The sequence below is a fragment of the Mytilus galloprovincialis genome, chromosome 7, assembly GCF_965363235.1.
Source record: "Mytilus galloprovincialis chromosome 7, xbMytGall1.hap1.1, whole genome shotgun sequence".
NCBI lineage: Eukaryota > Metazoa > Mollusca > Bivalvia > Mytilida > Mytilidae > Mytilus > Mytilus galloprovincialis.
The window spans coordinates 27,689,039-27,707,633 of NC_134844.1; the positions used below are offsets into that span (position 1 = coordinate 27,689,039).

The 18,595-nt window shown below is 32.0% G+C and overlaps 1 long non-coding RNA gene across 1 annotated transcript; it reads left to right on the forward strand.

Annotated features, from left to right (window-relative positions):
• The first annotated feature begins 1,986 nt into the window (after nucleotides 1-1,986).
• On the forward strand, nucleotides 1,987-18,375 carry LOC143082675 (uncharacterized). The gene is made up of 3 exons (XR_012980436.1): nucleotides 1,987-2,312; nucleotides 10,497-10,667; nucleotides 17,334-18,375. It is a non-coding gene; the product is annotated as an uncharacterized LOC143082675 (long non-coding RNA).
• Nucleotides 18,376-18,595: the final 220 nt, after the last annotated feature.

Here is an 18,595-nt window from a genome sequence, read left to right on the forward strand (position 1 = left end):
AAGGATTTTATTAACTCAAAGTACTCACAACCGTAAATAAATTCTTTCAAAGACACAATAGTTTTGCATTGAACAAGGTTATGTTTTTCTCTGACTATTAATGACGTTTTACACTACATTGTTAGACGTCTTAGTTTTGGGGTTTTTTTCGGCCATGGCGTTGTCGGTTTATTTTTTTACTTTGATAGAGTTGAATTCCCTTTTGTTACTTTTCGCCTTTCTTTTATGTCAGCTCAGGAGATACCTGAAAATTTTAAACAAAACCAAAAACAGCTAACAGCACATCATATCCGTACCCGTATCTTCCCATTTACATGAACTCTTACCTGTACATGTTAGCCATTATACACCACCCGTTGAGGATAGTAGAAATCCCAGTCTTACTAGACCTCTACAGAAACTATATCTACACCTAAGATTACACTCTATATATGAAGAATGCACAAACAAAAAATCAACTTAGAACCATGAAGTAATTTTACCTAGGTCGCTGAAGACAAAAGCAGGTCTTGTAACCTAGGCCAGTCTTTCGGAAACGCTAAACGGAAGCAACTATTCCAAATTCAAAGATTAGCTCGCACTCAACAAACTTAAGCAATGTTCCATGAACATTTTAAGTCATTGCGATTATCAGAAACAGATGCTGTATTTGAGGATAGCTTCTTGAATATCAATTATTGTGAATGCATCATTGGGGATCATGAAAGAAAAATTACAAAAAATGACATGTTAAAAGCTATTCGTAACCGGAAATGAAATGAATGAAGTTGATTGAATGCCTAACGAATATTTTATTGAGTACAAGGATATGTTTAGTTTTAAAGGCACTGTACAGTCCGAAACTTTGGTTACAAGCATGCATATCTTAAACTTCGCGAACAAATATGTATGACCCTGTCCACGACTCAAAAGCCTTTAATTAAGTGTTTGTCGCTTGTTCCTGTTTGCTGTGAATCACAATTGTTTTTGATTATTGTTTTGTATTTAAATCAGGCGTTAGTTTCTCGTTTGAATTATTTTACATTTGTCATTTTGAGTGCTTTGATGTTTTGATGTTTTGATTTTTGGTGTTTTAACGCCACTTTTAAGCACCGCATTGATGCTATTTCGTGACGGTCAGTTTTCATTGGTGGAGGAAGCCGGAGTGCCTGGAAAAAACACAGACCTTCGATAGGATAACTGACAATCCTAACCAATTAAGATTGGTGTCGAGTGCACCCGCACGAGCGGGATTCAAACTCACTATCTAAGTGTTGACTGGCTAGTGATCACAGTAGTAACCACTAAGACCACTCGACCGCCGAGGCCTCTGTTGAATGCTTTGAAAGCCTAATTTGTGATATTGATTTCATTATTGCTGATACCTTAAAATGAACTACAGTTGATAGTGTCTACGTTGTATGCTGAGTTGTCTCAATGGCAATCATAACACATCTTCTCATTTTTGTATAGATTTGAAAGCCTCAAATTCGAAACATGTTATGTAACTTTTATGTGTATGCAGCCAATGTTTTTCAAATATATAAACGCGGGTTTGAAAAACTTTCATTCGAAAAAGGATGTCTACAATACTATGATCAAAATAAAATGGACATTATATCGAACAAGATTATATAATACATTTGGTGATTTATTTTCTTCAGTAGGTGAACCCAAGATATTGGTTATAGAAAAATTGTATGTTTATGCTCGCATCTGTTTTCCGAATAATATTATATAATACGCACCAAATCATTTTTGACATGCGAATTTATAGACATAAATAAAATCATCCAAAACGTTTACGACATAAATATCAACAAAAATACTGTAAATGATAAATAGATATATACATGAATAATAAAATTGGTTTATTGATACAATCATAATTGAATAATATTGTTATCAACAAACACCTATCAATGTACCATGTCAGACATTGTGGAAAGGTGTTTACCAGTAGTGTTGTTTGTGTCTGACTAAATCTCTTTGTTCTTGTAGTTTGCAGTAAGAAACCACTATGACAAACAATCAGCAAAATACTTATATCAACAGAAGTTTCAATACAGCAATTGCTGATTCCGATTTCATTGAAGTGACAACAGATGATACGTACGACAAGTTATCTTCAGTTTATAAGGAAGATCCTCATAATGACTATCCCATTATATCACATACAATTGAGCAAAGACAATCAGAAAATTGCTATCGTCAAAAGATTCAAATCTCATTGTGGTTGTTATTTCTTATCATTATTTTCATTTTGATCGCATTAGTTGTAACAGGTGTCGCCACATTCTTCACCACAAAGGAGAAATGTTCTGTTACACAGTGTAAGTATGCATAATTTAAAGGCAAAATTAGTTTACCGGACATGACTTTGCTCTATTGCTCTTTCGAAAATTTTGCGCTTTGAAAATTTTGTTGAGAACATAGATCAGGAGAAACTCCGAGCCGGTGTATTTCATTTAAACAATGTGTCTAGTGAAGTTATTAATTGTGTCTTAATTGTGACCTTACGTGGGACACAAAAGAAACACACTCATAGAGGCGTATCAAAAAATCTTTGAAATACATTTAAAGCTATATTTGACATTTAGCATACGGCTTGATTAAACTAGTGATATATATATTGGTTTTTGCATTCGGTCGGTTATTCTGTTGGTATTGAAACAGCAAACACTGTTAGACATGAGACGTTTAAATTCAATATAAAAATACTTTGAGTTTCCTTCGATTTATGATAAAGGATTTACATACACAGCCAATTTTGCATAAGTACTATTTTTGTACTTAAATTCTAATGAATCTGTAGTACTGAAAATTTACTTTTGATATTTAGTACTATTTCTTTACTTTAGAATTATTGTACTATTTACGTGCCTGTATTTTACAGTACTTGATTTGTACTTAAAATTTTGGTACAGAAATAATACCAAAAGCGATCACAATATTCCATGTTTAAAAATCATAATATTAAGAGATTTGAAGTAGACATACTATCAAAATGCTTAAAATGTAACGTTGTAACCAAAAATATGTAGTATTTAAATTTTCAAGTACAAATCATGTACTGTAAAATACAGGTACCTAAATATTACAATACTTTTAGAGTAACAAAATAGTACTGAATATGAAAAGTAGATTTTCAGTACTACAGATTTTTGGTACAGACATTAGTACCTATGCAAAATTGGCTGTGTAACACTTTTCTTAAACGTAATATATACATTTGAAAATGTATTGCATAGAGATACTGGTACAATTTCCAACCTAGTATACGTCTTGGCTTTGTTACAATATGATAATTAGTCGACAAGAATATATACCTTTCCGTAAAACAAAGATAACTATTTATCAAGATTATTTAGTAAAGTATTGTTAGTCGGTCCCTACAGTCATTTCCATATTGCCGTTCAATTTGCAATAACTTGTATTCGAAACCCGCTGCTAATATGATAAAAATGTTCAGTCGCAAAAATGCTGTCCCATCTCTGTCAGGTTCATGTCATGACAAAACAGTATGCTGTGTGATATGTGTGCATCCGTATTTTTCAGAAATATGTAACATTCTCCTTGTTGTGCCAATGTTTTAGGATTTATACATATTAATCCCTATTTATCATGTTTACAAAAAATCGACGGAAAATCAACAGATTTGAATTCAGCGATTCGATCTAAATGAATAAAAGATAACCCAAAACTCATTGAAATTACTTTTTAAACTTACTTTCAAAAATTTAGATACCTTTATTTAAGATAAATTGTAAGACAAAAAATCCAAATCTCACCATTAAAAAATACCAAAAGTAAGTTTGAATTTCGAGTATGTTTTGTGATTGACACATTCGGACGATACAACAATATCTCAACCCTTCAACTAATTCGAATTCATCGATAATGTCTCGTAGAAGTCCACGATGAAACCATTAAAAGGCAAACAGCATATTTTTTTTCTTTCAAAATGATTACTTGGGTACCAATCGCAAATGTGATAAATTCAGCCATTCAGCCAAATCTTCAAATCATGTCAAATCCTTTGCGCTACTTCTGTCAATATCTGGAAACTTAAAACAAACAAAAGCCGAAATTTTATCAAAAGTGGGCATATGGCAAAATTTGGGGTAATTTGCTAATTCGCATAGCGGCCATTTTGCCTTATCATGACGTTATCTATTACAATAGGATTATATAAGCCCCTTAAATAAAAATGCCAATATGCCCATATCTATGTCGAATGAACAATTTGTTCGCATATAGGTGAATTGTACATGTTTTAAGGCTTTTGTCCGTGTACAAATGGACATTGTCTACTCTGAAATCTTTTGGCCTTTTTTTAGTTAAATAATCGGAAGCGAAACCATAGTATAATTGCTACATAAGATCATATGAAATGACGGAAAATCGTAAAATAGCAAGATTCAAAGCAGAACTACATATGCAAGAAGATATTGTTCATGATTTGTTCGCATACAGGGAAACACCTTGTAGGTTGAATTTTAAAGTTAAATAACTTTTAACTTACCTGCTTTCTTACGTTTTCGGCTAAATTCTTTTACAAACATGATGATTTCAACCTTCCTATTTCGTAAAAAGTCAAAATTTTAAACATTTTCCCTTAGCAGCATTTTTTGAAAATATCCGCGAAAGGAAGTTTTTAAAGAAACATTAGTTTTAAATACATGACGGAAAAGGACTGGATTATCCGCAAATCCAAAATAGATTATATTTTCAATCTTAAGCTAAGGAAGGTAATTTAATCAAAGGGGACAAAGTCCCGTGGTGCAAATCATTTGAATAAAGTACCTTTGATTTTGTCATATGGATAGTTTGGGTTATGGTGTCCCTTCGATACAAATCACACAATGAACAAATCATAAAAAGCATGCACATTTAAATCAAATGAATGCGGAAAAGGCACTAATGCAATTATCTATGTAAAGGTTTTTGAAATTTGAGACAGTAAACTTATGTTTAACAGACGATATTTCGCTCAATTTATTAAACTAATTTTATACTAAATGATTAAATATAGTTACTTTTGTTTCAAACTCGTGTACAAATATATGTATTGATTTAAACATAAATATAGGTGGTATTATAACCAATAAAACAACTATCAAAACCATGTGACCAACAGACAGAAGTATAAGCACATAATGTATGTCAACGTACAGAACAACCCAAATCAAATAGAAAGCTATGATAAAATTTAAAACAATTTTAGCGGGTTGTCACATGCCATTGTAACAATCATTGGAAAAGTGGTGTTTCTTTAGACCAACACGAGGCACACAAACAACTTACACAATCAACAGATACACATTATGAGCAGATGTATCGCATGCATACTGAATTCCAGTTCAAAGCAAATGACAATTAATAAATAAATAAAACCAACCTAGTAACGTATACCCTCGTATATTTATAGACTTTAAGTATAAACTTCTATTCTATGATTGTCTTTAAAAAAACTTTTAGTTTACTGTGAAAGTACTTATATTGATGGTAAGGATTTTATCATTTTGTCCTTAAGTAACATAAATTGTTTTGATCGGTGAATTTCGGTGAGTGTATTCGACTTAATGTTATCTTCTTACAATTTGAATACAAAAAATTATGATGTTATATTTAACTTGCTTTTTTTATTTTTAAGAATTAATTTAACAATTCAAAGTACATATGTAAGATTTTTTTAGGTATTCGTTTGTTGTAAGTGACATGCTTATGGCCTCAATTACGAACCTTGATGACCATAAATCTGTTAATCTTTCGATCTGGGGTTTATTGGTGTCATCACATTTGATTACACGTGTGCATCATGTAGGTCTAGATAAATTCAATGTATTTCCGAAAGCAATTATTGTAACTACAATTTGAGGAATATTGATAGTCAGTGAAAATCAAACACCTTTTTGCAATTTTCAATAAACATGATAAATGATTACATAACAACATATGATGATTTTCATGATTTTTCGTTTTTGTATGGCTCCAATTCAATACTAGCAATTTCAGAATATCCACGAATTTAGGACCCCACAAATATATGTTTGCTCAAAATACGAAAATTGATACCAACAAATAAATTACTTTCCCAGTTTTATACATGTTTCGTGTTTATTGGAAATGGTTGATCATGGGGTTCAGTCTGAGGTAACCTTACTTTAATTGCAAACGAATCAGCATTCGTTATGGGTAGTTGTTGGGCATTATATTGTAATACATTGATGTTATTCTTTAGACGACGGCATTGTGAACATAAACATTAATTTTAATGTTGTCTGATGCTGACAATAATATTTAATTGTTTTTATCGTAATGTCATTTGGAAACACAGAATATCTTCAACTTCCACAGACAATGATACTTTTAACGTCAAATCCTGTACTTCAGATCCATGCTTTGGTAACAATGTTTCATAATAGCTTAGAAATGATAAATATGAAATCATTAAAACCCCTGCATACATACTCTGAGTAGACGAAAATGTGCAACAAAAAATATTTTAAAGAGTAGAATTTTTTAAAACGTTTATGAAATGAAATCGTTCATGAATTTTGACAATAAATTATCCTGTAACAGAGAATAAACCATGTAAACAAACAGGTGAAATGTATTTGATATTGTACACTGATGTTCACCAGATGGTACAACCATTAGCAATCACTTTTCATCAATACATTTTTATCTGATGAATAATTCTAAAGGTTTACCATGATTTTGCTTATTTTATTTTATTTTGATAATTTTCGCATCCAATTCAATAAAATGTAAATTACATCAAATCTATTTAAATTTGTCTGTAATATAAAGAAGTAGGTCCGGTAAGGGCCGATTTTGGCCTCAAATTTCAAGTCTATCTGACAAAAGATTTTAGACTTATTTTAAACACTAAAGTGTCTATTTCAGTTGATTCAACTAGTTTTTGTGAAAGTTTTTAAATGATTTACTGATTAAAAAAGCTCAGATTCTAGCTTAAATATGACAAATCTATCAAATATGCCAAAAAATGTCACTTTTCAGATGGTTTTTGTCAAAAATGGAAGTGGCCGCATCCGTGTTCATCCTCAACCTTTATATATGTTGTGTATTATCATCAAATACAACTTACATTTCAATATCAAGAATGAACACAAATTCGGACACTTTCATTTAAGGTAGCACAATACAAAGATTTTTTTACTTCCAATCACTAACCTTTGAAATGCTGTAACTTTCTTATGAATGCATAGAAAATAATAAAAGAGGTATATATAGATAGATAAAATATTATTCTTTTAAATGAATGCAATATTTTTATTATGCAATCATTATGTAATCAATTATTATGTAATTAGTGGCAAAATCTGGGTAAGTTCACTTGAATGAATTTAGCTCTATCATCTCTTTAACTATACAGAAAATTTTAACGAAATCTTAATCAACACATCATGGGCTTCAAAAGTATGTCTCAGATTGTCTCTATTGTATTCCAGTCTCTCGTAAATCTCTAATTAGTGTAACCATCCTAAGCACATAAAAGAAGATAATGTTTAATTAGGTGTAAAATTTGTTCTATACATTCTGTCTCAAATCTGAGAAACCCTTTTGTAGATAATGGCCATAGGAACAACATATAATAAAATCAACCCTCTAGGGATATCTATGCAGAAGCTAATTTCATTTGAAAGTGGAAATTTGGTGAAAAATATTTTAGTCAAAGTTAACATTATAATTGGTTACATAATTGTTGCATAATACTAGCATTGCATTTAGTTGAAAGAGTTATCTGTTAGCTATCCAAAACTACCACTTTTAGAAATTTTCAAGCATTATTAAGAAAGTTACAGCATTTTAAAACTTGGGAGTTGGAGTTATAAAATCTTTGTATTGTGCTACCTTAAGACGGAAACCGTCTAAGATTTACCTAAAATGCTGAAATTGTGAAGATTTCAGTAATTTAGCATGACTTAATGATGCTAGTACCCGATATATGTACATTGTATTGTCAAAAACAGTCCATATTTATGTAGCAGAAGCATTATACTTTCCAAAAAATAATTAAAAGTTTCCATTTTAACAATTTTGTAAAACTGCTATATTTTGGGGCCAAAAAGGGGTCTTACTGAACCTACTCCTTTATACGATTATGGGTTATCTTCATCTTAAAACATGTAAGTTGTACAATTATAGTATTCGATTTATGAGTTTGTGTATCCCTTTGTTGTTTTTTCTCCACTCTTTTGCATGTCACAATGTAAGACAATTAGACACTAGTAAACAATTTTGTTTGAAACTCGTCATGTTGATTTGATTGAACGAAAAAATTGAAACACTTATTCAAAACAAATGGGAAAAGCAAATTGTAAGAGAATTTATTCTTCTTATTTTAGTGGCGTATTTTCACTTTCTTCCATAATCAGATATTTCATGTGACTTTCAAAGGTTAAGACTATTTTCATTTCGTCCATGGAACGAACATATGAGATTTGATATTTTACTTACCATTCTTTAGTATTAACAAACACTTCCTAAGAATTTTATAAATCCAACGGTATGAATTAACAAAAATTAACAGAAACAGTAACCACGCTGTATCTCATTCATATTTTCATGTTTCAAAATTCTATTAAAAAAACCGATAACGGATTTTTCTCCGTAAACTTCACGACACAATGTCTGTAACATCATTAAAAACTTCGATAAGATTTGTTCAATAGTATACAAAACTTTCATCCGTTTCACTAAACAATCAGCGTTTTGTCAAATGTAATTACATCAGGTCTTGAAATGTCTGATGATGAATTTGACGCCGGAAAAGGACATATTACGCCGTACTAAAACGTGCAAAAGACCAGACAACGATTCGCAGAAGTTTTAATTTTAGCACAATGATAGTGTTGACCAGAGAATAAACATGTTATTAAATGGTAATAGTAAACTCGTCAAACAATTTATTATTATATTGAAATTAAACAAATCGAGTTGAAATCATGCGTTATCCTATTCTCATCCGTTATGAAACCTATTGCTATTTGACGTTGAATTCAAACAAACCCGTCCATATCGTACGTGGTAATGTGAGCCTAGCCTTTTTGTAGTAATAAATTAACATTTTGTTACTAAATTAACCACAAACAAGAATGTGTCCACAGTACACGGATGCCCGACTCGCACTATCATTTTCTATGTTTAGTGGACAATGAAATTGGAATAAATTCTCTAATTTGGCATTAAAATTAGAATTATCTTATCAAAGGGAACATGTATACTAAGTTTCAAGTTGATTGGACTTCTACTTTATCAAAAAATACCTTGACCAAAAACTTTAACCTGAAATTTGCACTATCATTTTCTATGTTCAGTGAACCGTAAAATTGGGGTCAAAACTATAAATTGGCATTTAAATTAGAAAGATCATATCATAGGGCACATGTATACTAAGTTTCAAGTTGATTGGACTTCAACTTCATCAAAAACTACCTTGACCAAAAACTTTAACCTGAAGCGGGACAGACGGACGAACGAACGAACGAACAGAGAGACAGACGGACGGACGAACGGACGCATAGACCAGAAAACATAATGCCCCTCTACTATCGTAGGTGGGGCATGAAAATGTAGATACGTTTGTTTAATCAACAGGTTACATGCATAATATCAATTCAAAAAGATGTGGTATGATTTTCAAATAAACAACTATCCATCTGAGTTGATATTTATAACTTGTATATAATCGGCCCTTACCAGACCTACCCCTTTAGCATTTGTTTAGCAAAAGAACTTAGTTGTTTTGGCATATATTGTAATACATAGACAATAATAGTGCATTGACTTGACATATCAACGATATAAGGATGAGGCTTAGAAACGAGGAAATGCGAGGCAGTGCCGAGCTATTTCCCCGTTTCGGGCCGAATCCTTATATCGTTGATATGTCAAGTCAATGCACTATTATTGCCTTTATACTGCAATCTAAAAAAAGCATTTTCAATTGTTGTTTAATGTGATAAGATTATTTATTTGATTTAAATATTGGGGGAAATACCCTTTAAAAAGGCCGCACATCATGCTCGCGGAGTAATATACAACAGAATGAAATTTACATTTACCTGTTGAAACCAACACTCGATGGTGAACGAAATCGATTGAGTATGGATTTAAATATCAACCATAAGCATAAAACATAATGATTTATAGGTTGCAAACAAAAAATATTAACAAATTAAATATGTGTTTCCAATAATTGCAAAAGAACAATGATGAGTCGTTCCACGCATCATTGTATGCATTTGAAACAAGAACAGGTTGAAGAGACGGTATAAATAATTCAATATTATTTCGGCAATTTCTATTTAAATATTCATGAGGAAAAGTGATATCGGGTCAGTGACTGTATATGACATAGAAGTATACAGTCAACGCATGTTGACTGCTCAAATAGAACGTGTGCAGTATAAATTGATATAATCATTTAGTCCTCTTCATTATTCAATTTCTTTTAATGCAATATTAATGCTTCGTTTACCTTTCAGATGAGTCAAAAAAGGAATGCTACTGGACAACATGGAGTTCATGGTCGGGATGTAGTATTACTTGTGGTAAAGGCGATCAAGTCAGGGTCAGACTGCAAACGAATACATCAATACTTTGTAACTACAATGAAACTTTTAACGTCAAATCCTGTACTTCAGATCCATGCTTTGGTAATAAAGTTTCATAATAGCTTAGAAATGATAAATATGGAATCATTAAAACCCTGCATACATACTCTGAGTAGACGAAAATTTGTAACAAAAAATTATTTTAAAGGGTAGAATTTTGTAAAACGTTTATGAAATGAAATAATTTTGACAATGAATTATCCTGTCACAGAGAATAAACAGTCAGGTGAAATGTATTTAGTATTGTACACTGAAGTTCGCCAGATGGAACAAACATTAGCAATTAATTTTCATGAATTCATTTTTATCTGATGAACAATTCTAAAAGTTCACCCTTTGCTTATTTTATTTTATTTTGATATTTTGCGCATCCAAATCAATAAAATGTAAATTACACCAAATCTAATCAAATTTGTCTGTAACAGACATGAACCACGGCCAGACAGTGAACTAAACGATCCTGACTTGGGACAAGCATATACTGAATAAAGCGAGTCTCAAATGTTCGTGAGCGCTAAACCTTCCCCAGGCTGGTAATTTGGATTAACAACACAACAGAAGAACAAACTGTGAAAATGGATTGAACATAATAAATCGGTACAAAGCGCAGATTAAAGTATAAGTCGGTGCACATTACACGGATTCAATTTAAAGACGTTATAAACAGTCCTCGAAATATAGATTGCATCACTGCAACCGAGGAGGAGGGGGGGGGGTTACTGACTATTCTTTCGGGTATAACTGTGCCGACAGCACTTGCTAAATCATACCCTGTTCTAACCAGAAAACATTGAAAAACATACCCTGTTTAAACAAAAATATAGAAAAACATACCCTGCTCTGTACATGCACAGAACATGTTCTAGACCGTATAAAAAGATGCAGTTCTAGACCCAGGTTCTAAACTGTATCTTAAACAGTTAAATAAGCGATTCTGTTCTAGACAGATACTTTTAAAAAAAAAAGACCCTGTTCTCATCAACAGGGCACGATAACGCCACCCTGTTCTAACCAGCAGGACATGAAAAAGGACCCTGTTCTAACTAGCAGGGCATGAAAAAGATACCCTGTTTTGCGGCACACTCATACCACTAAAAATACACCCCCCCCCCTTGGGCACTGTAACAAGTATGTAACGATATTTCTCCACTCGAATAATTTAATTTTGATATTTAAAGTGCAAGGCTTTGCGCGTTTTTTTAAATAATTAAAATTTAACTGTTGAGAGTGGAGGAGTATCGGTATACAAGAGTTAAAGCAGTGAATCTATTTCTCTAATGACTTTTATCCTTCCTTTTCAAAGATTTGCAGAAAGTTGTGTACTTTACATATGACATCATCTGGCATGGTTGCCAATTTTCAGGACGTCATGATAGGAAAGTCAGACGAAATCAAGAAAGTGTTGCGTCATGATTATATTTCGACCAATCATTTGCTGAGAACAAATATTTCAAAAGTGATGAGAAACATTTTTTCTCACATCGCTTAGAAATGCGAAAATAGCACAAAAATTAGATAAACGCATGACTTTATGCAAGGACAAAATATAAATGAATTGTTCATATATATGACCACATATATTTTGGTTTTAAATTATGAATTTCAGACAAAAATCAATGTTAGTCCCGACTAAACAATACTGTAAGATTTAACAATAGTGTTAATTTGATATCCTTTAATTATAAGGTTTGTCAGTCAACTAGCGTTTACAGATATATATAGATTCCACAACTGCAACAAGTGTATTGCGATATTTCTCCACTCGAGACAGTTAAATTTTAATATCTAAAGCACAAGCCTTGCCAAGCTTTTTAAATAATTAAAATTTACCTGTTGAGATTGAGGAAATGTCATAATACACGAGTTACAGTGGAATATGTTTCTCTTATGATTTTTGTCCTTCCTTTTCAAAGATTTGAGAAAAAGTTGAGTATTTTTTATTTGACGTTATCAGGCATGGTTTCCTTTTTTCATGATGTCACAATAAGAAAATTCAGAAGAAAACAAGTAAATTTAACGGTACAATTAAATTTCAACCAATCATTTGCTGAGAACAGATTTTTCACTAGTGAGGAGAAATATTTTTTTCACACCGGTGAGAATAAGCACAAAAATTAGAGAAAAAATTTATAGTCTCTACAAACAACATCACCGTAAAATAATCATTTCTGATATTCAGCATTGTGTAGGTATAACTAATTTTCCTTAACATATTATTGTAGATATAAATACAACATACTTGATTTCATAAATTAGCAAATTATACATAAATTTAAAACCTAAACCAATAAGCTATATTTCATATATTCATTGGACTGTTATGTGCGTCATTCATGAGGAAATGTAAAACCTATTAATATAAACAAGAAAGATTAACACAATCCGAAACCGTTCTAGCTCTATCCATAAGAGGTACTTGTGAATAACATTTCATCACGTTTATTGTACGTTCAAAATTTGCAAGTTTTATCAATGTTATCATCAATACTTGATTTAAAACAGAAATCGATTGATTCCGAAGTGTATTTTTCCAAAATATTGCACACAATAAAATATCTATAGTTGTAATATTTCGAGACGTATATCACAAAGTCAAAATTTGATTTGACGGAATGTATAATAAAACTATCATCTTTTACGATGGACTAAACAGCTTATTTGCTGTTACAAATACAATTCACATGCCACTATATATACATTTACAGTGTTGCAACCTTTGACAAAGCCGACGAGGACAGGCATTACTCGACTAACAAAAACTATACGTTCATATTGCCTAGATGGTCGAGTCGTCTATGGCACTAGTCGGATTTTTTCCTATTGTAAGGGTGGACAATCGTAAATCAAATAGCACACACTTAGATTTGAGGCCTCCTGCATTTTAAATTATCAGATAAGAAAGAAAAAATCAATTGTATTCAGATACAATTGCTTTCAAAGCTTTTCGCTTTAAAGGTGTCCACTAATTCAAACCTCTTTAACATCAACAAAATGTTTCAATTTTCAAAGCTTTCTTAATATTTTATGTTCAGTTTGACTTCATTGAAATCAAGTATATTCTGAATTGTACATGTATCACATTTCTGTGCGTCAATTTCTAACAAGTGTTTTAAGTATTGCAGTGAAACATCACCGTTCTTAAGTCAAGTGCTATTCAAAATAACTATCTTTTTTTTTCTAAAAAGCTGAAATAAAGTCATAGTATTAGGGCGCATAACCCTCAATTTTAAGGAAAATAGTTGACAAGTAAGTTTTTCCTCTAGATGGTCTATATGTTTTTTTTTGTTATTCAGCAGAAGTTTATTTCAAAGAATTTGTTCTATAGTTTAAGTAAACACTGACCTCAAAAGCACCATCTTTGTCAGTTAGGAAAACTTTTTCGAGCTGAATTTCAATATTTATGGTACATTTTCTTATAATGTATATCAATGATACCAAAACATCAATGCATGTTCACTTTGTTAAGTCATTTTAAATCTTATTAAATATTATTTCATTGCACTTTTAAAGATTTTTATAAATTTGTGAAAGTCTTATGTGCTTTACTTTTTGAAAAAAATATTACAATCGTCAAACACTAGAATATTATGTAATTCTTAAATGTTTGAGACTTTTCACTATGCATCCTTTATCCATATTGTTTTTCTTACAAATGGAAGTTTAAAACGACCTTGACTGGCTATATAGCCCTTGCACGGTCGGTTGTTTTTCATATATATATGTGGTGGTGTTTAACGACCTTGACTGGCCTTTCAGCCCTCGCACGGTCGGCTCGGTGCCCGAAGGCGTTTGGTGAGCTTTAAATATTCTGGAGCCATGGGTCAGGAACAAGTAGTGGAGGTCGCAATATGGAGGCCGCCATCTTGGTTTTGGTGAGTTGTTTTTGGTTTTTGACTATTTTGTTGTTTATTCTTCACTAACGGCTGCTTTCAGGGCCAGTTTGGTCAGCTTGGCAGCCCGCTAGCCTCGATGATGGAGTACTGGTAGATGATCTCGGACGTAGTTCGAAAGATGACAGGAAGCATTATCAGGACCAAAGCCGTGAGGCAGTGAAATGAAGGTCGTATCACCCAACAGCCTAGGATACAGCCCTCGGACGTTAATCGGCATAACACTCCCCATAATACAATGGTTTTGGAGTGCATGTTAACGCGGGTACGCCAACCGCTACGTCTATCTGTACGGCATGGATCGGTTTCTGTCATCTTAAGTAGTAAGTCGTTGATATCTAACTGTAAACCCTCATCGAAGATAGCGGGTAAAGGAGAGCTGGCCCAGCACGTCCGTTCAGCTGTAATGACTGAGACGTGACTGAATGAATGAACAATGTGATGGATTGTAATGATTGTTTTTCATCAACAAGGAAATTAGACTATGATAAAATATAGTAATACAGTTAAAGGAAGTATAAATGTAAAAAATAATTTTCAACTTTTTTTTTTAAATTGTATAAAGGTATAAAAATAATGAATAGTTATTTTTCAATATGTATTTGAATTTTATATTTTGAATAATTTAATCTTTTTCACCCATAAAACGTAAATATAAGGAATAATTTTGAATGGTGACAAATAAGGGGAAGTAACTCTAGTTCAGTTTGTAACCGATGGTGCAATTTATTTACGACCTAAAGCTAAGGTAATTGGTGTTAATTAACAGTGTGTTTGACACCAAAGCTGTCAAGTGAAGCCATGCACTTAATGGGTCACTTAATTTGACAGTTTACATAGCTAGATGAACTTCCTGTTCATGGAAGAATTACGAATTTGCCGGTATTTCAAAGGAATATTACTTATGAAATCAATCTCAAGGATAAGAAATACGGGTGAAATCGGGTCATTTTCGGAATTCCCGGGTTATTTCAATGACCCGGCGGGTGTTCCGGGTGATCCCTCAGAATTGTGAAAATCTCGGGTCACACTTGCAGAATGTATATCAATGATACCAAAACATCAATGAATGTTCACTTTGTTAAGTCATTTTAAATCTTATTAAATATTATTTCATTGCACTTTTAAAGATTTTTATAAATTTGTGAAAGTCTTATGTGCTTTACTTTTTGAAAAAAATATTACAATCGTCAAACATTAGAATATTATGTAATTCTTAAATGTTTGAGTCTTTTCACTATGCAGCCTTTATCCATATTGTTTTTCTTACAAATGGAAGTTTAAAACGACCTTGACTGGCTATATAGCCCTTGCACGGTCGGTTGTTTTTCTTCAACAAGGAAATTAGACTATGATAAAATATAGTAATACAGTTAAAGGAAGTATAAATGTAAAAAATAATTTTCAACTTTTTTTTTAAAATTGTATAAAGGTATAAAAATAATGAATAGTTATTTTTCAATATGTATTTGAATTTTATATTTTGAATAATTTAATCTTTTTCACCCATAAAACGTAAATATAAGGAATAATTTTGAATGGTGACAAATAAGGGGAAGTAACTCTAGTTCAGTTTGTAACCGATGGTGCAATTTATTTACGACCTAAAGCTAAGGTAATTGGTGTTAATTAACAGTGTGTTTGACACCAAAGCTGTCAAGTGAAGCCATGCACTTAATGGGTCACTTAATTTGACAGTTTACATAGCTAGATGAACTTCCTGTTCATGGAAGAATTACGAATTTGCCGGTATTTTAAAGGAATATTACTTATGAAATCAATCTCAAGGATAAGAAATACGGGTGAAATCGGGTCATTTTCGGAATTCCCGGGTTATTTCAATGACCCGGCGGGTGTTCCGGGTGATCCCTCAGAATTGTGAAAATCTCGGGTCACACTTGCAGAATACGGGTCAGTTGACAGGCATGGGTTTGACACCTGTAAGTTGTGTCATACTAAACATTTGTCTACCGCATTTAAGCATACTATACTTATAGCTTTTCATCGTGCTATTTTTTAAGTCTACTTATTGTAAGATGAACCAAATATGACGTTTTGATCTGGTTACATATTATCGTGTTTTCTTGGCTGAACAGCGTGTAATTGTAACTGAACATCTCTTGTAAACAAAAATAGATGTGGTAAGATTGACACAACTATTCAACAAAAGATGTGGATGTACGCAATTACAGGCAACAGTACGGCATTCAATAATGAGATAAACAAACCAATACATTAAGGTCGGCAACAAAAGACCCTGACATAAAATTGTGTGAAAATTAACGGCCTTATTTATAATTATATCAACAGTTACCTAAAAACAAATATGACAAACATGAACCAACGACAACCACGGACAACGATGTTGTATTAAATTTCACCCATTTGTAAACGTAACAATTTTATGATGCATTATCGCGCTACCTTAGTTTATCATAACGTTCGTTAATCTTAACAAATAAAGTATCAAATCATACATGTGTAAAATCACAATAGTATCGTGGCAATATAATGATCTAACATCGTCTTCTAAAACTCTACCTTCTGAAGATTCTTGTCAAAATTATATATATTATGCGATTAACCTAGTGAATAGTATGCCAATATAACTCCATCAGACATTCTAGTCGTATTTTATTATTTATAACTAGCAGTTTGATCATTCAGTTCATCATCAAGCACTCTAATGTATACTTTAACATCTTCCGCATATTAACGTTTTGAAAGTCTTTAATTTGTCAAAGCTGATGCGTTCCTTGTCAATTAATTAGGATCTCGAATACCACATATAGTAACTTTATATCTATATCTATTTCAGGTGATGATGATATATTAGACATGAGATTTAGTCGAACATATTTACATAAAAACATATTTATATCGGCTGATAATACAATTATAAGTAATGTTCATACCATTGGCACTTTAAGCAGTGATGATGCACAGTTACAGAACTATGAGGGAACGATTTCGAACATTTGCGTAGGAAATAATGAGTTGATCTACTATGAAGTGAACTTCACATACACAATACTCAAAACAATTACTACTGACACTTTGTTTCTAGAGATAGGTTTGGCTGAACATTCCAAGGTAGACAAAAACTACTCCGTTGCGTTTCAAAACGTGGGTGGATGGTCTTTCTTTGTTGGTAAAACAAAAGATAGTGATAAAATTAACTTGTATTCTCACAATGGTTCTTCTCGGGAGATATTGAAATCAGTCAGTGATTTTACAGCTGGTACAAAAGTTCAAGGAAAATTTAGATTGTTTATAAACAGACGAAGAAATGAATTTTCCCTGAGACAAGATGAGTCGATAGTCCATGTCATGACGGATGCGACCTCAAGTGTGAAACTTTGTCCAGTATTCGGGATGTACAATAATCAATGGGTTCATATCAAATTGCAGTTAATGAATCCTCGGAACTATACATATTACCCATGGTAATGCAGTCAATATGCATATATCAATATCCACGATGCTTTTAAATTTACATATTCAGGATCCTAAACGTTTCGACTAATGTAATGTGTTTTGTCTTTTTAATTCTTTTTGGTCATATATAAATAGTGATTGCTGTTTTTCTTCAAGTGATGGTATTTAACGCCCGGTCCGTAAATTCTTGTGTTTAGGGTAAACTTTTGTAAATTACAATGCTTTATTTGCAAAAATACAATTTAGCATAAAGCGTTTATACCAATCAAGTAAGTATTTGTGTTTCAATTTTAGGACCATTTTAATAAATTTTAAAAAATTCTACATTGATTACGAATAACCCAGTTCATTTATAAGATTTTAGTTTGGGGCAACTAATCGTACACGATTTATTTGTTTCACAGTTTGATTCAGAATAAAAACCGACATAGCTAGATAATACAATTAATATATAATTAACTAATTACTCACACAATTCTGTATTGTAATTGTTAATAAATACATCAAATACCATAATTTCAAACCTAATCTTGATTCTTGAACTATATTAAGAATTTTTAGAAATATATCTATTTTTTTTAATTTACCTGTGACGTCACTTTTGTCAGACAATGCGTGGTTCTGATGTGCTTATTTGTGTGC